Source organism: Xenopus laevis, chromosome 7L (assembly GCF_017654675.1).
Source record: "Xenopus laevis strain J_2021 chromosome 7L, Xenopus_laevis_v10.1, whole genome shotgun sequence".
Lineage (NCBI taxonomy): Eukaryota > Metazoa > Chordata > Amphibia > Anura > Pipidae > Xenopus > Xenopus laevis.
This window is the reverse complement of record NC_054383.1, coordinates 52,510,385-52,528,087: the sequence shown is the minus strand read 5'-3', so window position 1 is coordinate 52,528,087 and position 17,703 is coordinate 52,510,385. Positions and strand designations below refer to the sequence as shown.

Sequence of the window (17,703 nt, the reverse complement as noted above, 5' to 3'; positions counted from 1 at the left end):
TCAAAACATGTGCGGCATCGACGTCAGCACATGATGCATGACATCATCACGCTTGTTTTGACTGGAAAATTGGCCTTTAAAAGACGCCAGAGCCAACCATTGACCAATTAAAAGTTCTACCTTGTGTGTTCCTGGGTGTGCGCTAAATTACTATTTACTATTTACAGGACGATAAACATTCCCCTCACTAATCTCCTTGTCCATCCTATTTTATCTGAAGGACTGATCTGCAGCTAAAGCATCACTCTGCTACTGGAAGCGAAAGAGATCTTAAGAAAATGTGACCAGGCACTGCCAGAAAATAGCATCCTGCCACAAAGGTCCAACGCATGGTTAGGTCACCATGTGGATCTCCTTGGGCATCTTCTACTACCTAGTTTTTGGGAATCCATTTTCTTTTTGCCTGTCCTGTCCTTCTCAGTGCAGCTGTACCTTTCACTCTCGCAGTGACTCTCTCATTAACCTCAGGTATAGTAATTTTCTTCCTTGTATCAAAGTACAGTGCAGAACTGTATGTTCCCAGTTGTCTTGTCTATATTTTTTAAATATTTGATTTTTCTTTTTCTTTGTGCTGCTGCATGATGTGCTATGGGATTAACTTCTGAGTAGTTTACAATCTGATTTCAGAGAAAGCATTGGAAACCATCTGTACTGTATTTATGCAGCACAAGTAACATTAGCAGAAGAGAGAGAAATGCCATTCTCACATAAAATCAATGTAGTATTTCTCTCTTTCTTAAAGTATCTACTGACTGAAAATTAAAATCAATTTTATGAGCAAAAGGGGACTGATATTAACTATTACATCATTTCCTCTTTTCCTAGACTCTTAGCAGGTTTGTGCTGAATTTCATTTAGATTTTTTGCTTAACGTGCCTTTGGGTCAATTTCATTGTTTACAAAACAACATATTCACTGTCAGTTCATAATGTACTTTATCTGTTTACCAAACTTTATTCGGTTGCAATGCATATAAAGTTTAGTAGAAAACTGTAATAATTAAAAATAAAACTGTAAGGAAAAATAGCAGTTAAGCTATTTGTATCAAAACAAATTTTTTTCTGTACATTTGTAGTTAATTATTAGTTCTGTGAATGCATGACAGCACTTTTCACATTATCCACTATCTTAACTGTGTGACTGTTGCTTTTTTAAATATGGTAGAACAGGGAGTAATACAATTATTTTTTAAGGGGCATTATGTCTGATCAATTTTGGATGATGCATACTATTGCCAAACTTGCAGGGTCCCAGTTTGCATAATAATCTGACCTATGATGAAAGTAATGAAGTAATAAAAGAATGTGTAGAATGACTCATGCCCATGTTTTTAAAGATTATGGAAGGTAGCCAAGTGAGCAATGACACTGGTAAAATCATATGCATTAGAATTTAGAGCAGAGAAAAGAATTAGAAGTATCTTATACAGAGGAAGCAATTGCTTGTGAGAAAGAAGTGCACATTACAGAGAGCGATTTGGTTTCATTTTGGTGGGAGGAGAGAAAATGGCAAACTCTGGTTGAACTGATGTTGTGAGTCAAGGGTAGAACTGGGATGGGGAGAATTATGCACTGGGTTAAAGAAGGAGAAAGAGTGGGGCAGATGAAAACTTTTAATAGTCCATCTCTCCCACAGCAGTGGGAGAGATGGATGCATTAAGCATAAACTGAGACAGAAATGCCTGTGGCATGTATTTGGATAGATGGGTTGAGAAAGCGAAGGTAAAATAAGAAATGGATGCAATCGTATAGATAACTGGGAGAGACACTGGGATAAAGTAATTTAATTAATTTATTCAGGCATAGATGAGGGCAAAATGAGTGAATGAACTCAAAGCAAAGATGGAGGTTCGAAATCATACTAAAAATTAAAGTGTGAACAACTCAAGTAATATACTTAGTTCAATAGTTCATTTTGGAGTGCTGAAAATGGAACTGTTCACATCATATATCCTATAACAAGGGCAGATATTCTTTAATCATATGCCCATTATAGGGTGTGTGTGTGTGTTCAAAGGTTGGCTTGGGGGGCTATTTTAAAATATTGTCCAGAATAGGCAAAAAATGAGTCAATAAGAAATGAATGTTAATAATAAATTGCATGTTTTATTCTTAGAATAAGCAAAACACAACAAGACCAATAGGCCATGTAGCACTGCCTTTTTTCAATAAAAAAAACAAACATTTATAGGCATACCACCCAATAAAATTAATTGTAAATAAGATTAATATATTAAAGAAATTAATATGGCAAATAATATTATAGGCAAAAGGGGCTTTGACAATCAGCGAAATATGTCATTTGTTTAAAAACAACATTAATTAGCAGCAAAATAATTGGAAACATAATTTGTGCATTTTTTGCCTTGGAATTCGGCCAACATTTCTTTCCCATGATTTGGGAGCTAATTGCAATTATGCAGTGCTTTAATTACAACTCCCAAGCGACTTTTGAACAAGATATAGTTCTTTGGCAGCTTCTGGTGATTGGAGGAACATGCACTTTACTGCAAATGTCAGAATTAGTAAAGAAATATCATACAGCACCACAAATGTCATCATAAACACTTTTTGGCCAATACATAGATGACATGAGTTTAATTTCTAGGTGAGTAGGAACAGCAGGAGTCAGGTCAGAACAGAACAGCACAGCACAAATTGCTATTAATTGTGATTTCTATTTACTCAAGTGCATTGAAAATCTCCCTTTAGCCCTGGCTCATAGCCTAGATCTGTTGGTGGAAAACTTATGCGTGTTAATCATTCTTCTGGCTACTGCAAATATTGAGAAACTTTAGGATAAAGTTTGGCCAAAGAAAAAACAATTTTGCTCTAATATTACTAAAGTGACGAAAGAGGTAAATAGGATTGTTAGTACTGAACCTTCCTCAGCAGAAATTCAAGACATTTGGAAAGTCTCTAAGGTATTTTTGTTTTTAGTACTTTACATTCTTAAGTAGTTTTTATTGTCTTCACTGCAGGTTTTATGCCTTGGCTATGGAATCACTTTTACTTATTTATTTTATCTTATACTGTAACTTTCTATTACAAAGATGTTCTTGAAAATTGACAGGTTATTTTACAATATATCTAATATTCATATAATACTGTATATTTATTAACATATTTTATCTTTCAAATTGTATATTTTATCTTACAAATAAGGGTTTCAGTACCTTATCATCATCTTGAGCTATTTGTCTCAGTGTGTTATAAGAGAGAATTGCTAAAATTTAAGAGTGTCTGTTAAACGGGTCCAATAATAAACTAAAAGTTTTATACAAATAAGATTAGTTTATAAATTGCATAAATCCTCTATAGCATGTTCGAAAACCAAATTGTTGCCAAACTTACATAATTAATGTAAAGGCTTTAGGCTCCAGATTCTTTTTTTTTTTTTTTTTTAAATATTCTTTATTTTTCCAAAAACAAAGGCATTGTCATATATGATTAATGGACATTGCGAAAAGGAATAACATTCAAAATGCGAGTTACAATTTGTTATTGTCCTGTCATATTGCAATTACATATATGTTTTGCCATACCAGGAGGTAAATTCCACAGATCTATTTGGTATTTTTGTGCAGAGGTACAGAATCACATTTTGGTTATCTCGTATGTGGATGATTATTTATATTACAGCAATGCCCTGACTTTTATGGATTTTTAGATAAAGGTAATGCAAAAAACAGTTCAGTAAACATAGAAAAAGAAAAAAGTGTATAGAGAAAAAGACAACTTAGAAGTCCTTCCATTCACATTATAGAACCCATTTCATTCCACCATTCCATGACCGTGGGAGGAGAGGTGGTCTGCCAATGTCGAGGTATCACTGCTCTGGCAGCACTAAGACAATATCCAGTAAGTGACTTTATATGTTTGTCTGCCGAGCCCGGTAATATCGAGAGAAGGGGCACAAAAGGATCATTTTGTATGCTCAAACCTGTGAATTTATTAAGGGGCAGATTTATCAAAGGTCGAATTTCAAAGTAATGGGAGTTTTTTTGAAATCCCATAACTTTGACATCTAAATAAAAAAAGACCAACCGAGAGGATGAATAGACCATTTTCTAATTCGAATCGTACGAATTGAAGTAACATTGTAGTCGTTCGAATTCGATCAGAAGTTTTTTTTTTTTTAAAAAAATGTTGATTTTTCAAAGTCCACCAATTGACTCCAAATAGGTTCTAGGAGGTCTCCATGTACTAAAACAGCAATTCGGCAGGTTTTGGACGGCGAATGGTCGAAATCGAATTTTTAAAGAGAAAGTACATAAATTTCTATGTTCAAATTTTTTTCAAATTCAAATCGAATTTCGACTATTCCCTTGTCGAAGTAAACAAAAATAGCTCGAAATTTTAAATTTTTTACTTTGAATTTTCACTTCGACCCTTTATAAATCTGCCCCTAATTGTTTGGAAGACAGTTTCCCAGAATGGTTTAAGGATTTGACAATTCCACCATATATGTGATGGTGTACCCACATCCCTATCACACCTCCAGCACTTATCAGACACCTGTGGGAAAATTTGGTGCAGAATTTCTGGACATTTGTACCATCTATATAAAATTGTGTAGTTAGTTTCTTGTGTTTTACCAGCTATGGAAAATTTAAGAATTAAAATGCAGCATGTATTCCATTGATCTATTGTAAATTCAGTTACCAACTCTCCCATATTTTAGTAAATCTAGGTGGTGTCAGTTTTTTTATTGGGTCTGTTAACTTATACGTATAATATAGAGATCAGGCATCTGGATGGTGTTTTTGATACACATAGATCTTCAAAAGGGGTAAGAGGAGACAGTCTCAGCTTTTTATTTTGTGGTGCCATTATTCAATGATGGAGTTGGGCATATTTAAATCGCCTTAAGAATGAATCTGGATCGTCTGGGCAGATAGAAGACAATGATAATACAGCATTACTTTCCAGTACTTGTATACATACAAAACTTTCACTACATTGTCTCCCCAGAAAACCTGCTCTCATCATATCTGGGACAAAGTTTGAATTACCCACAATGGGTGTGAGCGGGCCTTCTCATGAGATCAGATATGGGGCCTTTGAGAGATACGACAATCACCGGCACACAGTTAATGCAAGCAGGTTAAACCTTCTTCTTTTTTTGGTGAAGGCCAGGGTGTGCGAGTGCTTTTTTGGACTGTTCTGCCTTTGAGAGATAACCATCTGCTTGAGTTGTGGTTTCTTTACATATCTTGGGGAGAGTAGCTGATGGCGGTCTAAGTGAGGGATGAATCCACCACAATGCTTGTAGGGGGGTATCTATCAGAGATTGTTCAAATTGTATCCACTTCTTCTCTGTCGTATAGTAAAACCATGCTATTATTCTGCTAAATTTAGCGGCTTTTAGGTAGTTTCTCAGGTGGGGAAGACCTAAGCCGCTCGTGATTTTGGTTTTGATAGAATGTTTTTACTTATGCTAGGTTTTGAACCGTTCCAAATAAAAGCACCAAAAGCTAACTGTAAGACATCAAACAAACATTTTTGAGGGAGGGGGTGCAGAGATGGTTTGTAATCAGTATAGGAATGTGGGTAAGATATTCATTTTGATTAGGTTAACTCGTCCAAACCAAGACAATGTGAGAGACTGCAAGTGGTTCAAGTCAGCCTGGATTTGTGACATTAGCGTCATAAAATAAATGGTTGGGAGTTTGGAGAGGTCTGCCGGTATTTGGATACCCAGGTATTTTATTGATTCATCTTTCCATTTAAAGGGGAAGTTCTGCTGTAAAGACTGTATTATCTGTGGTTGTAGTGAAATGTTTAATGCTTCAGATTTATCAACATTTATTTTATAATTGCTGAATTGTCCATATTCCTTGAATTCTAGCATCAGTGAGGGGAGAGATATAGTTGGTTGAGTGACAAAAACCAGGAGATCATCTGCATATAACACAATTTTGTGATTGGCTCCTTTAACCTGTAGGCCTGATATACTAGAATTATTTTTCTAATAGCTATCGCTAAGTGTTCCATCACTAGATCATATAAAAGAGGGGAGAGGGGGCAGCCCTGTCTGGTCCCGTTACTATTTTTGATAGGGTCTGATAGTTGTCCGTTTATTTTTATCCTGGCCTGTGGTTTATTGTATAATGCCAATAATATGTTGTATAGCCTTTTGACCCATTCCTATTTGGTGCAGTGATTCTTTTAAGAATACCCAGCTGACCCTGTTGAATGCTTTTTCTGTATCTGTCTACAAGGCCAGCATGGAGACCTTCTGTCTTCTAGTCTATCAATGGTATTGCCTTGAGGGTATTACCTTTTTGCTTCTCTATGTAAAACAAACCCGACCTGGTCAGGGTCAATTAGGGATGGCATGTGTGTTTTGAGCTAAAATTTTTGCATACAATTTAATATCTACGTTTAACAACTAAATAGACCTATAACGTGCGCATGATAGTGGGCCCTTCCCTTTTGGATTAGGGAAATATGGGCTTCTAACATAGCTGAGGGTGTATGTTTGTTTGTATCCAAATTGTTATAGGCTTGTAGTAATAGCTCAGAGAATTCTGACTGTAGAGTCTTATAAAGTATAATTGGGAACCCGTCTGGGCCAGGAGCTTTCCCTGCAGAGGAGGTATGGAGATTTGTAAGTGGGGTCTCTAGGTGGTCAATATCTTCCTGCTTAAGGCGTGGGAGCGCTGTGTGTGTAATATAATTTCTGAGTTTTTGTATTAGTTTTTCATTTGAACTATTTATCAGGGAGGTGATGTTATATAATTCTGTATAGTATTTATGCATTGTCTTGGCAATTTCCCGGTTTTTGTACACTATTTGGTCCTTATGTGTTTTGATTGCTGGGATAAAAGATGTCCCTTGTTTTATGACTATGAAGATTTTTATTCATCCAGGTCATGGTATATCTAGTATAGGTAAATCTAAAAACAACTGGACTTGCTGAGTAATCAATGAAGATGTTTCACTACTCATCTGAGCAGCTTCTTCAGTTCAACTGACTGGTGTGGGAAGTTCTCGGCATATAAACTCTTTCACTTATCCAATCACAATGGTACATTGTAACTCTTCAAAGAGGTGACATCTGAAGAATTTTTTTTTAGATTTACCTATACTAGATGTCCCTTGTTTTAGTTTGACTGCCTTTGCTAAAAATTTGGCGGGTTTATTACTGTGTTTGTAATATAGGTTTTTACATTTCATTAAAGCTGACATAGATATTTTGTTTAATTCCCCCTTTATGAGTTCTCTAGTAGCTGTGAGTTCTGTCAGTGTATCACCATCTAGAGAGAAATTATGTTTTTGTTCCAGGATTGAAGCATTATGGAGCAGATCGGTGATACATTGAGAGAAGGCTTTTTTAGTCTGGTTCTTAATGAAAATACCTCTTAATACAGCTTTTAAAGCTTCCCATTTTATTACTGGGTGAGAGTTATCCTCGATAAAGGATTTTCTTTCTTTCTTTATTTCTGTTGTGCAGTCAGTGTCTTTTCTAAGGGACTCATTAAGTCTCCAGGTCCAGGATTTATGCTCGGAATTTGAGAGAAATATTTCAAGGAATATGGGAGCATGATCTGATAAAATTTGGAGCCCAATTTTACATTCCACCACCCATTGTAGTGTGAGATGGGATACCAACAATTCTACTATAAGTCTAATGTATCTGATGGGTGGCATTTCCCCCAACTATCCATTAATTGGTTATTGTGTAGTAATCTTTTTTATGCGTTTTATTACCTTATAGGATAAATTCATTTTCCTGGAGGAAGAGTCCAACTTTGGATCTATTTTCAGGTTTAGATCTCCTCCCAGGATAGTTATACCTTGTGAAAAACTTTTGAGCTGGATCATTACCGATTCTAAAAAAGTTTGTTGGTTTTGATTTGGGGCGTAGCAATTAACCAACATAATTATGTGCCCTGATACCTTTATTTTAAGGAGAATGAATCTGCAGTTGGGAGTATATAGAGATGAGTTCAGAGATGTAGGGTGGGGCAGAGTTATGAAGTGCTTTGAATGTCAGGGTCATTAATTTGAATTTGATTCTGAAAGGTAGTGGAAGCCAGTGCAGGGATTGACAGAATGGCATGGCAGAGGAGGAGCGGTTGCTGAGGTGTATGAGCCTCGCAGCAGTGTTCATTATGGACTGGAGAGGTGACAGTCTCTGGAGGGGAAGGCCAATTAAAAGAGAGTTACAGTAGTCTAGACGTGATATGACGAGAGAGTGAATAAGAATTTTTCCAGCATCTTGGGTGATAAATGATAGTATTTTGGATATGTTCCTCAGGTCGAAGTGACATGATTTAATAAGTGACTGGATATGAGGAGTGAATGACAGGGCAGAATCTAGGATAACTCCAAGGCGCCGGGCCTGGGGAGAGGGGGTGATAGTGGAATTGTTAGCTATGATGGATACTTCCGGGATGTTACTGGTGTTAGTTGGAGGAAAGAAAACCATTTCAGTTTTAGAGAGGTTTAATTTAAGGTAGCGTTGCGAAATCCAGGTAGAGATAGCAGACAGGCAGGAGGAGACGCGAGGTAGGAGTTCTGGGTTGAGATCAGTTGATGGATCTGAGTATCATAAGCATAGAGGTGGTAGTGGAAACCGTACGAGTAGATTAATTTGCAGAGGGAGGAAATATAGAGGGAGAATAGTAATGGTCCCAGGACAGAAAGAGGCCAAAAGCTTTGAGACTTCCTCATCTTTGACAGGGGTGAAGGAGCACAGGAGAGACTGGGGAGTGTGGAGGGAGGGTGGTGGAAGTCCAGGGGAGTTGAGTGGTGTAATGTCCCTTCTGATAGTGTCAATTTTGTTTTTGAAGTGCTCAGCAATATCTTGAGCAGAGACAGATGTGCATGGAGGGGGTGGAGTAGGGGAATGGAGCGTGTTAAAGGTAGAGAAAAGTTGTGCTGGTTTTTTTAGAAAGGGAGTTAATGAGTGAAGTAAAGTATGTTTGTTTGGCTTGGAAGAGGCTGGTGTTATAGGAGCGCAGGGCAGATTTGTAGCTCCAAAAGTCTGACTCTGAGCAGGATTTGCACCAGCGACGCTCAAGTGCACGTGAGTGTCTTTGGAGTGCTTTTGTATGAGCAGTATGCCAAGGTTGAAGTGGTTTGGGTCTAGCACATTTAGTTTTTATAGGAGCAAGCTCATTAAGGGCAGTGGTGAGAGTACTATAGTAGACAGAGGAAGCCACATTAGGACAAGAGATGGCTGAGATATTAGAGTGAAGTGAGTCAAAGGAAGAAGAGACTATGACTAAGCGCCGGAAGGTGCGAAACGCGTAAGGTGGGCCTGGGGGGACTGAATGTAACCAAATATTTTTAATGATAATTTAAATAAAGGATTTTTTACTGAAAAGTAAGCCTTTGGGACAGCTATCTTTTGGATACAAGGAATTTTTTTAAAGGAAGAAGAGAGATGTGACACGTCTACAGCTTGCAAAGAAGTTTAGAGACAGAATGGTTGTTAATGTTGTTAACGGGTATATTAAAGTCACCTAATATGATGGATGGGATGTTAGATGTTACGTTAGAAAGTAAGGAAGCCAGGCAGCAAAGTTGTCCAGAAATTGTGCAGTTGGTCCTTGTGGTCACAGGAATGAAACAGGAGAAAAGAGCCTAATGCAGTGAGCCTCAATTAAGGAGAATGACAGGGAGGGAACAGGTGGAAGGACTTTAAAAGTACAGCGGGGAGAGAGAAGCAAACCTACCCCACCTCCAGGTCTGTTATCAGGCCTGGGAGTATGAGTAAGGTGTGGGCCCTCATAGGACAGGGCAGCAGGTGAGGCAGTGTCGGTAGGAGAGAGCCAGGTTTCAGTAAGTGCAAGTAGGTTAAAGGAATTTGAAATTAAGTGGTTGTGTATAGCAGTGAGTTTGTTGCAAACAGATCTGGCATTCCAGAGAGCACAGGAAAGAGTAACTGGGGTTTTGGGTATAGGAGTAAGAGTTCTGTACTGTTGGAGTTTGCACAATAGAAAGGAAAGATAGACTAAGTGAGAGCGGGATTTGTAAATTCTTAGTTTGTATGAACAAGAGGAGTTTTGTGGAATAGCTATAGACAGAGTACTTTATAAACTTCATGTGTGGAGAGGGAAGGAGAGGAGAGTAGAGAGGCTGAGATTTGTATAGAACTGGGATTTGATGGGGGAGGTAGTGAAAAATGTTTTATGAAGCATGAAAGTGAAAGGAGGAGAAATGCAGGATAATGCATGTTTGGAGTAAGAAGTTACAAACTGGCAGGTACAAACAAATCTGTGTTCTTCTTATCCCAGCTGGTTCAAAGTTGATAGAAGATAATGCGGTTCCTTTTCCCTTGTCAATACCTTGTCCAACTGCCTTGTATAACTGTCATTTCAAGCACTTCTGAAATATTAGCACTTAGGAAAAGTTAGCACTAGTGCCATGCCCCAGACACTAGAGTATCTGGCCTGGAAGTTCTTACAAATGTCTGAGAAATAGAATGGTGCACTTATAATGATTCTACAGAAAGATAAGTATGCAAAACATAAATATAATCATTTTAGGTGATATGGCTATTCTTATTGTAGTAATCTGCTTGTGTGGCCATTTTGGTTAAGGGCATTACTGCTGTTTTGCCATTGTCTTATGACTCATTCCTGTTTCCCTCTTCCTGTCTAAGCTGAAATCAATAATGGGACAGGCCACACCTACCTGCCATGTTGTAATAAATGTACCAGAAGCAGGGGTGTAACTACAGAGGAAGCAGACCCTGTGGCTGCAGGGGTGGGCAGGAGGTATAGGGGCCCCATGAGGCCCTAATTCATATAAAATTTCAATAAATATTGGTAAAACAAGTCAACCTTTAAACATTTTGGGGGCCTTATGGATTTTACCGGCCGCGTAATTGACGGTATTTTTAAATACCGGCACCAGTCTTCAGACCTGTTTTTCCGGTTAAATACCGGCTGGGTGGCAACCCTAGACACTGAAGCAAATGACAATCACTGATTGCCACATAATCAGTCCTGCCCCTGATGTCACCTGCACTGCCCCCCCCCACATAACTCAGCTGCTTTACTCAGCCACATATACCAGATTATCCATATGGGAAACATTCACACATGGTTAGTCTCTACTCAATCACAAACTGTTACACTTCAATGAAACGCAATGGGCGTTAAAATGATTTTGACGCATGTCAATTTTTGACTCGAGCTACAATTTTTATACATGGAACTATTTGGTCCAAATTCATTAAACTTAATGTGCGTCTGAATAATTTTGACACACAACAATTTTTATGTGCACAACAATTTTGTCGCTCACAAATTTTTTGTAGTGGATTTTTTTCCGGCGAATAAATTCACTTGCGGCAAAGTGTGGTAATTCGCACCAAATTTGTGTCTGGCGAATTTATTTGCCCATCACTATCCCTAATCACCAAGGTTACACATTGTAATATATAGACTTTTTGTAATTGTAATAAATCTAGTGGCACACAGAGAATGTTATTGGTTATTAATATTGTTTGTTATACACTGTGTTTGTTATATACTGTATTAGCTGCTGTTATCTCAAAAATGTCATCCAAAATTTCTAGGGATATTATACTTACTTGAAAAATATTTCTAGGGTACCACCACCTCCGCCCTTACTCTATTTCAATGCCATGTGGGCCCCTGATTTAAATTCCTAAGAAGAACATGTGCTTCACTTTTAGTTACGAAATGCCATACCATATGGCATGATAAAACGGTCTGTGTCTGGAAAATCTTAGCCAAAGAATATGTATATTATCCACAATCGGCTTTTCAATAATATTATACATGTATATTATGCTGTTTTTTTGCATTTTTGAGTTGGATTCATATGCATTTGCATAATACACATTCTTTGCATTTAGTGAATTTCATGTCAAAGGAAATTGAATTTATACTGTTTTGCTACTCACACAGGGAAGTGCTTTGCAATGACGCTGAGATGACGCTAACACCAGTGAATAATCCGGTAGACACTTTCAAACTTTGCATAGAGAAAACCTCCATTCGCCGAGTGCAAGGGCAATCTTTCCGTCTTCTCACCAATCTGGAATTTCCGTGCATGCCCTATAATTCTGTGGGGAGCATAAGTATGGTAATTCGATGAACAGACAGCACCACACTTGAGATAAATTCTTAAAAGGCCTTTATTCCAAAAGGGCTTATTTCAGGATAAACAAATAGCAGCGACGTTTCAGGCTCACAATCGCCTTTTTTCAAGCTACTGGATACAAATTAGTACAGGCATTTTATAGTGCTGCTGTCTGTTCATCGAATTTGTTTACAGAACGGGTGGAAGTGGCCACCTCAGACCTACACCTGCATCCAATATACCCTATGGGTGAGTGCTGACTTCTTATCTCCACAGCATAAGTATGCTTACATTACGAGGGTTGGAGCAACTACAGGAGCTCAGGCTAGATGGCAATAACCTTACATCTTTCCCATGGGAATCATTCACCTACACTCCTGGCAGAGGTCCCTTGAACCATTTGAAGATGTTTGTGAAGATGTCGTGAGTTACACTCGAAAACTCGATCAGTTTGTGTAAGTCGAGTTTTTTTTTCACCAAAAACTCGATCAATTTGAGGATTTGCATTTTTCACCCCAAATTCACTGATTCCAGTTTTTCCGATTAGTTTTTTTTTTATATATCAGAAAACATTTGAGTTCTTTATTCATGGTAAAAAAAAAACTCACAAACCTCTAAAGCTTATGCATTTATCTCCATGTATTATTTGAATATATTACAGGTGTATGAGATAACTCATATACTATATATATATATATATATATATATATATATATATATATATATATATATATATATATATATATATATATATATATATATATATATATATATATATATATATATATAATTTTTTTTTTCTTATTATTATTTTTTTTTTTTTTTCAAGTTTATTAAAAGTTTGGGTTTACATTTATTATGGAAACAAACCTTAACCTCTTCTCATTATATACTTTCAAAATTGCACAAAAATATGCTGATTCTTTGGAGAGGTTTCACAATCATCAAACAAATACTCAGAATTTTAACGTCATTATTCATCAGTGACACAAAACCTAAATAGCAATGGAAAACTGTATTTAAAGAGTTTCTGTTTCTGACATTACATATGCCTGAAAGAGGTATTATTGATATAGCTATATTCTCTACATTTTAAATAGCTCTTGTTAAAAATCGTGGCATGCTTTCAGAAATAGCTAAAACCTGTTAAATGGAACATTTTGCCTCACTATTCACTATCCACTGGTTCATAAACAGTTTTGAAGGCAGCTGTAATATATTTAACCCTGGTCATTCAGTTAAGTGCACATCTAAGGCCTCATTTATGAAGTGTGGGGCAGGATGTAAAGTACAAAAAATGGGGTCAAACTGTTATGTCTTTTACACTTTGCACCCTGCCTCTCACTTAGTGCCCTAGGCGCTGCTTAGCACAAAAATCTGCTCTTTTCCCATGAATGCCTGGATTAGTTGTGCCCATGTATTGGATATAGAGCAAGTGCATAGCAGGGGCTATATTGAATCCCCAGAAGTAAGTGCTTTGTCAAAGTGCACTAAGGGGCACAATTCTGAGCCCTTTTTGCTCTAGCAATTGCATTCTGGGGATTTGATAAATTAAGCATCTTAAATCAAACCAGGGCTGGAACTAGGGGTAGCAGTAGAGGCACGTTCCTAAGGTACAATGGTAAGGGGGGCACTGGGCACATACTTCTTCAGTCACCTACCCCTAGTACAGGTCCTTGTGTCCCCAACCACTTGTAATCCAACCGCTTGCCACTAAACACCTCCTGCCTGTTAGACAACACGCATATGCATGCACTCAGTTACACTCATGCACACAAAGACTGTGGGGGTCAGGTAGAGAGTGTAGTGGCCTGACAGATTGCCTAGGGTGCCCAGCCAGCTTGGCCTGGTGGTGAATCAAACACGTTTGTAAAGTAAAAGATTGCTAAGATTCAAATTCATTGTATTGTTATTAGTCATTACAGCCAGATATCATCATTGGACTCTAGGACACTTAAAGGACAAGGACAGTTAAACTAAAGAAGTAGGCTAGAAATGTTGTACGTTATGTTTTAGGCTTCTGTACCAGCCTCAGGCAACCACAGTAAAAATCTGTGCCTCCAGAGATGCCCCAGTAGCTCCACCATCTTATTTTCTGTGGATTCACTGCACATGCTCTGTGCTGCTCTCAGTTACTGAGCTAAGGGACCAACTCAAAATATACAGTACACATAGAATATAAATGTTATAGTAGATGACTGATTAGTAATTAATATGGATAATTAGTACATGGCAGCACAGAAACCAGTGCAACTAGCATGCAAATAATCAGCACTGGAGCATCAACTTATATGATAGGCCAACCTGATTTTCTGCTTGATAATTTGTGACGACCCCTAAGCTTAGCTTCTCAACAGCAGACACTTTCCAAGATGGTGACCCCCTGTGACAGGTTTGAAGTCCTGGATCATTGCTGCTATTGAGAAGCTGAAACTTTAGGCTGGTGCAAAAGCTCCTTTAAATCAACCCCTATGCTAGGGTCTGGACTAAATTTAGTGTTGTCCATCCCAGTACCATTCCTAAAGATAACTTAATTAACAATTTGCTAATTGATTTACATATGCACTAAATTGATCTATTTGTGTTTTAATGACTATGTTATACTGTATAAGCGTGTATCACATTATAAGACATGATGAATGTTAAAGCAGCACTGTTCTGGTCAGGAGTGAGTTGGGGCAGTCTAATAGTACTGTGAATATTATATTCTTTCAAATGCAAATCCAACATAAGTGCTTGGTATTCCATTATTCAAGGACAGCACTAACTTAATGCACAAAGGCTCCCTATAAAGAAATATATTCTATTTTTCCTATTTGGAATCCCATGTATTCACTTTTCTACTAGAAACAATAAACTAAACAAACATTTATACCCTTAATGGAGCAGTATAGAGGCTCTTTAAATCAACAAATATTTAACTACTCAGAAAACTGTTATTCTAAACTATGACTACAATGTAAACAATTATATTAAGTACACCAGGAGATCTCAAGTGAAGGAATGAGCTGGTCTATGTTAAATGTGCCCAATGCCTCTTATAAAGATTCTGGAGAATATATCTGTAGAGCCAAAAATAGCCTGGGTATGACAGAAGCTTTTATATCTGTTTTGGTCACTGACTCCAACACCACAGATGAACAAAATGATAAAGGTATGTATTAAGAACACAGAATGTATTGAGATATATTTGATGGCATAACATAATATTGTTTTCTATGTCCACAGGCAGTATTCTGCCCACAGTAGGGAACTCCAATATCCAACAATGCCGAAAAGACAGCAGTAAGAATGCATTCAGTAATGAAGTGTAAAATATTAATCCAAATCCAGGAGTAGACATAGTACCTGACGGCAAGTATCCAAGTTATATTATTCCACTAATGTGTTCACCAACAAGACAGCCAGAGACTGAGTGTATGGTGAGAGGCGTTAAAGTAATCGGAGATACAGACCATAGTGTCTCTTTGGCATGAAAAGCTCCTCTCACTAAAAACATTACTGTATTTAGCATGCTCTATGCATTATTTGGAGAAACAGATATGCAAAGGATAAAGGTGGAGCCTGGCATGACAAAGATCACAATAGATGGATTGATGGGACACAGACACTGATTAATGTGGTAGTCATCATTGTGGCTTGTGTTATTGCAGTGCCTCTAACCTTGGTGGTGTGCTGTGGGGCTTTAAAAGGATGCTGCAGAAAGGACTTGAAATCCAAGGACATAAAAGACACTTATGTTGCATTTGAAAGCCTTTCTGTAAATCCAAAAACAAAGAGGGCTGATGGAGAATATATGACTAGGCTCTAAGATCAGGGAAAGGTCTTCCAATGTCATCTTTTCTGAAATTTTGCCCTTGCCACGTGCAAGTGTAGGAAGACAGCGGGAGCTTAGGGAGCTAAATGTGTGGCTCAAGTCTTGGTGTAGGAAGGAAGGGTTTGGGTTCCTAGAGCACTGGGCTGATTTTTCCTTGGGGTACAACCTATACAGTCGTGATGGTTTGCACCTCAATGGAAGGGGGTCCACTGTGCTAGGGGAAAGAATGGCTAAGAGGTTGGAGGAGTGTTTAAACTAGGCAAGGGGGGGTGGGACGAGATAAAGAATTATGGGGAAGCTAGGGTAGACGGGGCAGTGGGGTTAGTAAGGGGTCATGGGGGAGGAGTGAGGGAGGCATACAGTTTACCAGCTGAGGAGGTCCCTCTGTTACAAGGAAAACAGAATAATTCTAACTTAACATATCATTCTCCACTAAGTAATGCAAATTTCAAAAGTAAAAGTAATAATCGCCACTGTATGCTGGCAAATGCACGGAGTTTGTCAGCTAAAATGGGAGACCGAGAATTAATTGCATGCTCTAAAAATTATGATATAATTGGTATCATTGAGACCTGTGGGATGAAACATGTGACTGGACTGAGAATTTAAATGGTTACACCCTTTTTAGGAGGGACAGAGGGATAAAAAAGGGTGGAGGAGTGTGTTTGTATGTAAAGCCTGAATTAAAGCCATGCACTAAAGAAATAACTATAGCTGGCACTGGTGAGGGTGTAGAATACCTCTGGGTAGAGATTTTGATTGGGCAAAAGATTACAAAGAGAATTATCATTGGTGTATGCTATAAACCACCTCGTATAAGTGACGAGTATTGAGCCCAGCTACTCTTGCAGATACAAGCGGCTTCACAGCTGGGTCAAGTTGTTGCTATGGGTGACTTCAATTATCCAGACATTGACTGGGGTAATGGGGTTGCCAAGACAGAAAAAGCTAGTAGGTTTGTAAATATGCTGAATGACAACTTTTTATTCCAGCTCGTTCCAGAACCTACTAGGAATAACTCGCTTTTGGACCTTGTAATAACTAATAATACTGAACTCATCTCTAACATTTATATGGGTGAGCATTTAGGGAATAGTGATCATAACATGGTCTCCTTTGAGATTCTGTTGCAGAAGCAATTCTATAAGGGAGTAACTAAAACACAAAATTTCAGAGGTGCAAACTTTGACAGTATAAGGGCATCTCTGCAACATATTAAGTGGGAAATGCTTTTCACTGGGTTAAAAAGGTAGAAAAATGGGAAGTCTTTAAAATTCTACTTAGTAAATATACATATCAGTATATTCCCCTTGTAAGCAAGGAACGACGGTGCAAAGCAAAACCTTTTTGGTTTAATAGAAGTGCTGGTGTTGAGGTGGGTAAGAAAACACGTGCTTTTAAGGCTTTCAAGTTAGCTGGGACAGCCGAATCATTTATAAGGTACAAGGAGGCCAATAAATCATGCAAAGAAGCTATAAGGCAAGCTAAAATTGATATAGAAAACGATATTTCAGCAAGCAGTAAAAAAATCCAAAAATTATTTTTTAGATATGTTAATAGTAAAAAAATGAAGCAGGAAGAGGTGGGACCCTTACTATCAGAGGGGGGTCAGCTGGTTGATGAAAACAAAAAAAAAAACGCAGATTCTGAATATTTCAGTAGATCTCAAGACACTGTCAACAAATAGCTTGTCTATATCACCCTCCTATTTAATTATATTCATTCAGATATTTATTATGTTAAGTTGTTTGTTAAACATAGCAATATACATTCTCTCCTAAATCAATATAATGTTTAACTAATAGTTCCCATGGAACA

The 17,703-nt window shown here is 37.7% G+C and overlaps 1 pseudogene; it reads left to right on the top strand.

Annotated features, from left to right (window-relative positions):
• Nucleotides 1-343: 343 nt before the first annotated feature.
• Nucleotides 344-15,879, top strand: LOC108695801 (annotated as a pseudogene).
• The last annotated feature ends 1,824 nt before the right edge of the window (nucleotides 15,880-17,703 follow it).